Below are 9493 nucleotides of genomic sequence, written 5' to 3'. Positions count from 1 at the left end.
GGAGTTTCTATATCTACCCCTAGTGTGGCCTCTCTCCCTCCAATTGGGTCGTCGATCTTGGTATTGTTGAGGTTGACTATATTCTATATCCAAACTCTCAGCCTCGGAGAGGGAGGTTTCTGTTGCCGATCCCTTCTGGATGGATTGTGTCACTTCATATGCCGTTTTGTTTCTAAATTTATTTAAATCCTTAATGAATTGTTGATGTTTACGTTCTATTAGGGCTGACTTGAACCTCTCAATATTTTGTTATAGTTCAAGTTCCCTTTTTGGAAAATCAGTGTGGTCCTTAAACTTAAAGAGGACCTTTCATGGGTCCAGGCATTATAAACTAAGTATCAGGATATGTAGGTAATAAAGCAGTGATCTAACTGCGCTTACCTTTTGTTACTGTGCACATCTCCGTTCCCCCGCTGTGGCCCCCGTTAAATTCTCCCACCTGGTATGTTAAATTTAGTATTGGTACACCGAGGAGGAGTCTGCCCTGTTTCTCAATGGGAGTTCCTTATCCCTGGCTGTAGTGCTGTCCAATCACAGCGGAGAGTGTCACAGCCAGGGAGAAGGTAAGTTTTTTTTCTTGCTGGCTGTGACTCTCTCCGCTGTGATTGGACATAACTGTCCTTCTAATGAATCTTCCTACAGAGGAGGATGGGAGTTTCAGAGATCTCAGAGGTCCCTGTTCTTGTCCAGCAGGGCGGCAGTCCCTCTCATGGAGCTGTCATGGGCTCACAGAAAATAAAAAAGTAAATATCATCAGATATTTTTCTTTCTCCCCCAATAACAGCTCCTTAGGAGAAAGGAATTGTCTTCCCAGGGAAAGGAGGCTTGGAGGGGGATATAGATGTAGAGCTTTCTCCAACACCTCATAGCCTGGTGGAGAGGTGACTAGAAGTAGTTGTTTCTTCCTCCATGTACGTTGACCGATGAAAGTCTTCAATATGTGTTCGCTCTAGACAATTACCTCATAACCAGGGTGTCATTGTGTCAGGATGATGCTCTGACACCTTCCTGGTTGGTAGGGTGCTGCAGGGCCCTGACACTTATAACTTTATCCTCAGTATGTACTATTATGGAGAAGGAGTTGTCATCCACTGCCCACCATTCACTCTCATAGACCAGAGGTTTCTTTGGTCTTATGGTCTGTTAGTTGCTGGGACCTCGGCACAGGTGGTGAGGAGCAGAATATTGTTATTTTGCCCTGATCACTAAACCTAGAAGTGAAGGAGCTGAGAGAAGAGTCTGATCTATAAACAGATCTACAGGAGGCCATGTATTCAGTCACTGTGTGCTTGTGTCTCCACAGATGGATCCGGGAGGAGAAATCTACCAGAGAGATGTCCCCGTCCTCTGTATTCCCAGGACTGTCCAGAAGAGAAGGTCCCAGAGAATCCTCAGGTAGATGGAGCTGAGCCCTATACACATCTATATAGGAGGTCCTGCAGTCATAGAGGGGTCATAGATTGTGGGGGTCTCTTATGTGGATCTGTTAGATTTCCCACCTGTCTGCTGTATTGTTCTGAATTGTTACAGATGACAAATCAGGGGGAAGATCTGACTGATATTAAAGTGGATGAAGAAGAGAGGATGATGGGCGATCTCCCGTGTAAGAGTGAGGAGGAGGAGGAGGACATTCCAAGAGATGTCACCACAGGTATGGAATCATGAATGGAGAAAGTGACTTCAGATTCTGTCCTTTGGTGTCTTCAGGGCAATAGGAGAATCTGATCACCGGCTGCTGCGCTGCTCTTTGATTGGAGATGTCTCCATCACATTATGAAGTGTTTCTCTTATCAAGCTTTTTTTTTTTAGTTTTCTCTGGTAGACAGGCTTGCGGACGCAGTATAGAGGCAACGATAACGTCTTTAACTTAACTTGTTGCGGACACAGGGCATACAGGTACGCCTTGATGTCCTGGTACTTAAGGACACCGGGCGTACCTGTACGTTCTGTGTATTTCCGATCACCGCCGCCCAGGCACCTTGGGTCAATGCGCGGTTTGCGATGTTTACTGCTCGTTGCGGCGGGGATCGGATGTGCCATCGTGTCCCCATGCGGCTGTAAGGGGGACCCGATGGCATGGAAGGCAGCGGCGCTGCCTTCCGGTGACGAGCCAGTGAGATTCAGCCCCCTGGATCTCACAGGCTGGAAGCTGTATGAGTAATACACACTATTACTCATACAGCCAATGCATTCCAATACAGAAATATTAGATCCCCAAATGTTGAAGTCCCAAAGTGGGACTAAAATTAAAAGTTTCAAGTAAAAAAAAAACAAAAAACGTAATTTCCCCCAAATAAAGTAAGAAAAAATTGGTAAAAAATAGGGAAAAAAAAAAAAGTTTACATATTAGGTATCACCGCGTCCGTATCGACCGGCTCTATAAACATATCACATGACCTAACCCCTCAGATGAACACCGTAAAAAATAAAAACTGTGCTAAATAAACCATTTTTTTGTCACCTTACATCACAAAAAGTACAACAGCAAGCGATCAAAAAGGCGTATGCCCACCAAAATAGTACCACCCTAACCGTCACCTCATCCCACAAAAAATGAGCCCCTACCTAAGACAATCGCCCAAAAAATTAAAGAAACTATGGCTCAGAATATGGATTTACGACCTTCCTCCAAGAAGATGCCGCTTATAAATGATAATACACCCATAGACATATTTGTGTCTGTGGTGACCAACAAGCTTCGTCAATTGGACACATTGAAGGGCAGTGCTGATAATTTGAGTTGGTCTGAAAAGGAAGCTTTGAAACAATTGCAGTCGGATACGGAATTGGTCATAAAGCCATCTGATAAAGGTGGAAACATTGTGGTGATGGGACATAAGAAATATCAACAGATGTGTCTCAACATCCTCAGTGACCAATCCACATATAGGAAGCTTCCTTCCGACCCCACAGTGGGTTATAGACTTGAATTGCGAAACATCTTAATGAATGCGTTGGCAAATAAACTGATTGATAAAACGGAATTTGCTTTCTTGCTTCCTGATTTTCCAGTTCTTGCCACCCTATACAGCCTGCCCAAAGTTCACAAAGGCCTTGATCCTTTGAAAGGCAGGCCAATTGTTTCTGGTACAGGCAGTCTTACTGCAAACATCAGCATATACGTGGATACCATTCTGAGACCTTTTGTCACCAGTCTGCCGTCCCATGTTAGAGACACCATGGATGTGTTGGCAAGGCTCAATGGTATCCACGTTGACAAGGGTACCAAACTGGCTAGCCTAGATGTGGAGGCCCTCTACAGCTCCATTCCCCATCATTTGGGCTGTAGAGCGGTCCTCTCATTCCTTCAACAGAGAGGGGAACATCTACTAGGCCATAATGCCTTTATTATGGAACTTTTGGAGTTCATATTGACACATAATGTGTTCTTATTTGACGGTAAGATTTTCCACCAGCTCAGGGGAGTCGCAATGGGCAGTCCCTGTGCCCCTACTTTTGCGAATCTCTTCCTGGGCTGGTGGGAAAGGGAACTGGTTTTCTCTGATGTCATGGAGCGGTTTGTTGGTGCTGTCCCCCTGTGGATCAGATACATAGATGATGTGCTGATCCTCTGGGGGGGCAGCGCCACCCTGTTCCATGAGTTTGTGGCAGCTTTAAACAACAATGAGCTAGGTTTATTTTTTACCTCGGAAATAAATGAGAACCAGATTTCATTTCTGGATTTGACCATCAAGCTCAATACATCTGGTGATATTGTTAACAGTATGTATAGGAAAACCACGGCTACAAATAGCCTATTGAGATGGGAGAGTGGTCACCCTAAAGCTCTGAAACGAGGCATTCCTAAGGGGCAATATTTAAGGGCCCGTAGGAATTGTTCCCAGTTATCGGATTTTAGAAAAGCTGCCGTAGACCTTCAAGGGAGATTTTTGTCTCGAGGTTACCCATCCCAGCTACTCAAAGAAGCTTACCAACATTCTTTGAGTCAAAATAGGTATTCGCTACTGTCTCCCAAATTAAATCCACAAGGGATTGAAAGTATGCGAATCATTGGCACGTTTGATAGTGCTCATGATCAAGTGCGCAACGTGCTATCAGAATACTGGGACATCTTGAGATCTGACTCGGACATTGGTCATCTCATCCCGGACAAACCAGCGATTACCTTCCGTCGCAGTCAGAACTTGCGAGATATCTTGGTTCACAGCATGTGCCACTCAAACCGTCATCTCATCCCGCAAAAATCATGCCCTACCCAAGATAATCGCCCAAAAACTGAAAAAACTATGGCTCTCAGACCATGGAAACACTAAAACATGATTTTCTTTTTTGTTTCAAAAATGAAATCATTGTGTAAAACTTGTAATCTACTTCTCCAATTTTTTCAAGTACCTCGTAGGGCCCCTGCCACCTAGCTAGGAACTTACTGTCTACAGTCGGTTCCAGAACCAACACCCGATCACCCGGGTTAAAGTTCCAGACCTGAGCCTGCTGATTATAGACTCTACTCTGGGCTCGCTGTGCTGCCTCCATATGCTCCCTAACCAGAGGCAACACTGTTTCCATCCGTCCTTGCATCTGGGTGACGTACTCAACAACAGTTTTGTGCGGTGTGGGTTGGTGTTCCCACACCTCTTTGGCGACGTCCAACAGACCGCGAGTGTGTCTGCCGTATAGCAGTTTGAAGGGCGAGAACCCAGTAGAGGCCTGGGGCACTTCTCGCACTGCGAACATGAGATAGGGCAGAAGAATGTCCCAGTCCCTCCTATCCTTAGACACCGCTCTTTTTAACATATTTTTTTATGTTTGATTAAACCTCTCTACCAGGCCATCCGTTTGCGGATGATACACGGACGTCCGTAACGGTTTTATGTGGAGCAACTTACAGAGTTCACTCATGACCTTGGACATAAACGGGGTCCCTTGGTCAGTCAGAACCTCCTTAGGCAGACCCACTCGAGAATACTTCTCCATTAACTCCTTAGCTATGAGTTTGGCTGATGTATGATGCAGTGGCACCGCCTCCGGGTACCGAGTGGCATAGTCGAGGATGACCAAGATGTGTTGGGGCCCTCAAGCGGACTTCGGTACTGGGCCTATGAGATCCATAGCGATCTGCTCGAATGGAACCTCAATAATCGGGACAGGAACCAGAGGACTACAGAAATGTGGCTGGGGGCTGGTTATCTGGCAGGTTGGGCAAGACTTGCAATACTCTTCCACCTCTCTGAACACACTGGGCCAGTAGAACCGCTGTAGAATCCGATCCTGCGTTTTCTGCTGGCCCAGGTGTCCCCCAAGAACATGTTGGTGGGCTAACTCCAACACGAGCTTGCGATACGCCTTGGGCACCACCAGCTGTTCAATATGCTCACCCAATAGTTGATTTACCCGGTACAGCATCTCCTGTTGAACCACAAAACGGGGGAACATAGACTCGGCCCCCGGTTGTTGCGGCTCACCCTCAACTACTACCACTTTGGACTCAGGTTCCCAGGGTTCTGGTCTCCCCCCTGAGTCGGGCCACTCTGCTAGGGTTACGTCTGTCTCCCGGGTACCGGTAACTTTCGTATCCGGTCATAGTGCCCGGAAATCGGGGAAACTTCTCCCAATTATGAGTTCATACTGTAATTTTGTGGCGACGGCCACCTCATGAGTCCACCTGCTGGCCACCCTTGATAGAGAGACCAGGGCGGTGGGATAGTCCTTTAAGTTTCCATGAATACACACTACGCCGACCTTTCGGCCAGTATACTCGGCGAGCCGCACCAGGGCAGCTCTTACCAGGGACACCAGGCTCCCTGAATCCAGCAGAGCCACTGCCAGAGTGTCCCCCACTTCCACCTGGCACAGGTGGCTATTGTCTACAGTCTTGGAGGTTCCTGTGGCACACAACATCCTGGCATATAATGAGTGGCGGTAGCCATAGTTGGTGTCCATGGGTTCACCCCGATGGGGAAAGTCAGCCCTTATGTGTCCAGGCTCCTGACATCGCCAGCAGACCACCGGGGCTGGGTCTACAGGGGGTACGTCATGGGCGGGTTTGGCTGGCACCGGCCTCCGGGTCTGGGGTGGAGATTTCCGGGGTTTGACTGGCCCCCTCCCAAAAGAACCCCCCTGCAGATTTCTGCAAGCAGCCTTTTGGTGTCTGCCTCCAGAGCGGAATGGAGGCAAACTGATGCATTTTTAACGGATCCGTTTTGGTCCGCTTGTGAGAGCCCTGAAACGGATCTCACAAACGTAAACCAAAACGCCAGTGTGAAAGTAGCCTGAATAGAAACGTTTCCTTCTGCTCTGACGAGGCCATGGTTCTGTTTGCTCATTAACGCAATATGTTATTATAGGACCATGGCTGCATCGTCCACTTATCTTTCTTTTCCGTAGATGGATTAGCTAAATCTTCCTGTTCTCCACGATACCCCCTCTCGAGGATCAAAGATGTTTTATTTTTGTGTAAGCCTTTGGGACACGCTCCACTACAGTTGGTGAAAAAGTCCTCATACTATCTTTAAGATAACTTCCTATTTTATCCAGAATTTCCTCCTGGTCCCTGATCAAGTCGAGCCACATGATGCTTAATCTAAACCTGTTCCTACTAATGTCCGGTTCTTAGAGCAGAGAATGGTTGAAATCCCCCGTTTCATACTTAACGTGATCATTTTTGGTGCTCTCATTTGCAAGCTCCATATTGATGAGTGACATGGGATGAAAAGTCTTAGAGCAGCAGGAGAATCTCCCATCTTGACCAGTCTTAACCCTTTCTATAACTACAGCAACCCCTTTTTGCACTCTGACATACTTGAACATCGGGGAATGTCGTCTGTTGCTGCCTTCTGACATACATGGTTACACTCTCGCCACACCAGAGGATGCCATGACAGTTCAGCGAGGACGGCACTCTGTGTTGGCTAGACAAATAGTGATGATGGCCGGGATTCTGTCAGCGTTCCCTGGCCAGCGATCACTGTGATAGGTCCAATACTGCAGATGGACCAATCAAAGTTCAGGGCAGCAGTTTAGGGCAGATGTAAGTGTATTTTACACCTCTGATCGCCTCACCTCTGTCGGGGAAGCAATCAGAGACCAGGTACTATTAAGATAGAGGCAAATTTAATTAACCCCCTCAGTGCCCAATGACAACTCTTCTGTGCCCTATAATTTGCTCCAGTGCCTCATCTTACAGCAACCTTGTCAGCCTATCATCATGTTGTCAACCACCTCTGCCTCGTTGTCAGCCTCCCGTGTGGGTCCAGACACATGTCACTCCAGCCTGTCCATCTGTCCATACACCTTTCTCTCCAGCCTGTCCGTATTACTAGACACCTTTCTCTCCAGCCTGTCCATCTCTCCAGACACCTGTCTCTCCAGCCTGTCCGTCTTTCCAGACACCTGTCTTTCCAGCCTGTCCGTCTGTCCATCAAGACAACTGTGTTTGAACTGCTCCCCACAGTTGCTGCTGCCCTTCTGTCCCTTGTGGGTATGGACGGTATGTGACTAACTCTGGCGTCTGGCATGTGTGAGTCAGTCTCTGTCTCTTTAGGGAGCGTGTGCGCTCACCAAAGGTCAAAGCTAGCATCTGCTAATCCTACCCCAGCCAATTGTTTCAGGTCCCTGGGTATTTCATGTTGCCTGAGCTTTCAGTTCTTTTTCTGGTGACTTGTAAAGGTTTAGGAGATCTAGTGCCGATGCGATTTCAGTGAGTTATCCTCCAACTGTGTTCCTGAGTGTTCTCCAGTGTTTACCTGTTCCCCCAATGCGCTCCTGCACCTCCAGTTTCAGATTTAACTACAACAATTGAAAATCAACAAATACTAAAAACAATATTTCAAATTGGCGCTCTATATAAATTTCTTTTCTTGTAAAAACGTTCACATCCATAATATCTGATCAGTAAGGTCTGATTTCCAGCACCCTCACCAATCAGCTGTTTGAAGAGGAAGTGCAAGTACTTCTTCTTCAATATTACACTGCTCATCGTCTCGGCAAGTGCTTGTTCTATTCACTTCAATAGGACGAGCACTTGTAATTACACTGCGCTCCTGTTGCAAGCGAGATGATGCGCAGTGTAATCTTGAAGAGGAAGTAGCACCGCCGCCTCTTCAAGCATCTGATCGTGGGGATGCCGAAAGTTGAACCCCTACAATCAGATATTGATAACCCTATGTAATAAAAGTCATGACCGGGCGTACAGTAAATCAGAATTCTACTCCTTGTCTGGAAATTATAGAACGCTTTATAAGGCTGGAATAAAGTGTGCAGTTTGTTTAGCCTAAGCCAGGAGTGGATTAAATGTGAATGGCTTATACTTCTTCTTCCTCCTGGATCCACTTTTAGCCTAATGTAGGATTGTCTGCTCTGCAGTTTGGAAAAAAAAAATCACACATTTCATTTTTTATCTTAACAGAAAATCCCATTAAGAATTCTGAGGAAAACTTCATCTTATCACTGAATTTCAAAAGAGAAGATGAAGATATCATGCAGCGCTCTCCTGGAGAAAACCTCATTTCCCTTAATGTACATCCAGGACCACACAGTACAGATCAGTCATATAATCCTCCTAATCCTGCAGAACCTTCCCCTGACCAATCACAGATTACCACATGTACAGGTCAGGAATGGGGTGAAAGATTTCAGTGTGATAAACAGTTCAAAAAACTATCAAGACTTCCTGCACACAGAAGAATTCTAACAAAGGAGAAGCCACACTCCTGTTCAGAATGTGGGAAGTGCTTCACGTATAAATCGCGTCTTGTTATACATGAGAGAATTCACACAGGAGAGAGGCCATATTCATGTTCAGAATGTAGGAAGGGCTTTAAAATGAAATCAGACCTTGTTTTACATGAGAGAAGTCACACAGGGGAGAAGCCATATTCATGTTCAGAATGTGGGAAATGTTTTAGACGAAAATCGCATCTTGTTTTACATCAGAGAATTCACACAGGAGAGAAGCCGTATTCATGTTCAGAATGTGGGAAATGTTTTACACGGAGCTCATCTCTTATTACACATCATAGATTTCACACAGGAGAGAAGCCATATTCATGTTTAGAATGTGGAAAATGTTTTACACAGAAACCATCTCTTGTTGCACATCAGAGATTTCACACAGGAGAGAAGCCATATTCATGTTCAGAATGTAGGAAATGTTTTACACAGAAATCATCTCTTGTTGCACATCAGAGATTTCACACAGGAGAGAAGCCATATTCATGTTCAGAATGTGGGAAATGCTTTTCATATAAATCAAATCTTCTTTTACATAAGAGATATCACTAGGAAGAGAAAAAATTTGGATATCAATTTATTTATGGATCTTAAAGCTAATACGTTCTATTTTTTGGTTGAAATTGTCCTGGATCTTCCTAACAAGCAGGTTAACTGTGACAGAGATTCACGAAGGAAAAGTATTGTGGATATAAGGAAGAGAAGAAGAGCCTTGTTTACAAACCGGATTCCAAAAAAGTTAGGACACTAAACAAATTGTGAATAAAAACTGAATGCAATGATGTGGAGATGGCAAATGTCAATA

At 45.6% G+C, this 9493-nt stretch overlaps 1 pseudogene; it reads left to right on the top strand.

Moving 5' to 3' along the window:
- The first annotated feature begins 1604 nt into the window (after nt 1-1604).
- Nucleotides 1605-9282, top strand: LOC120990660 (annotated as a pseudogene).
- The last annotated feature ends 211 nt before the right edge of the window (nt 9283-9493 follow it).

Source organism: Bufo bufo, chromosome 2, assembly GCF_905171765.1.
Source record: "Bufo bufo chromosome 2, aBufBuf1.1, whole genome shotgun sequence".
NCBI lineage: Eukaryota > Metazoa > Chordata > Amphibia > Anura > Bufonidae > Bufo > Bufo bufo.
This window is presented reverse-complemented; position numbering and strand designations above follow the sequence as displayed.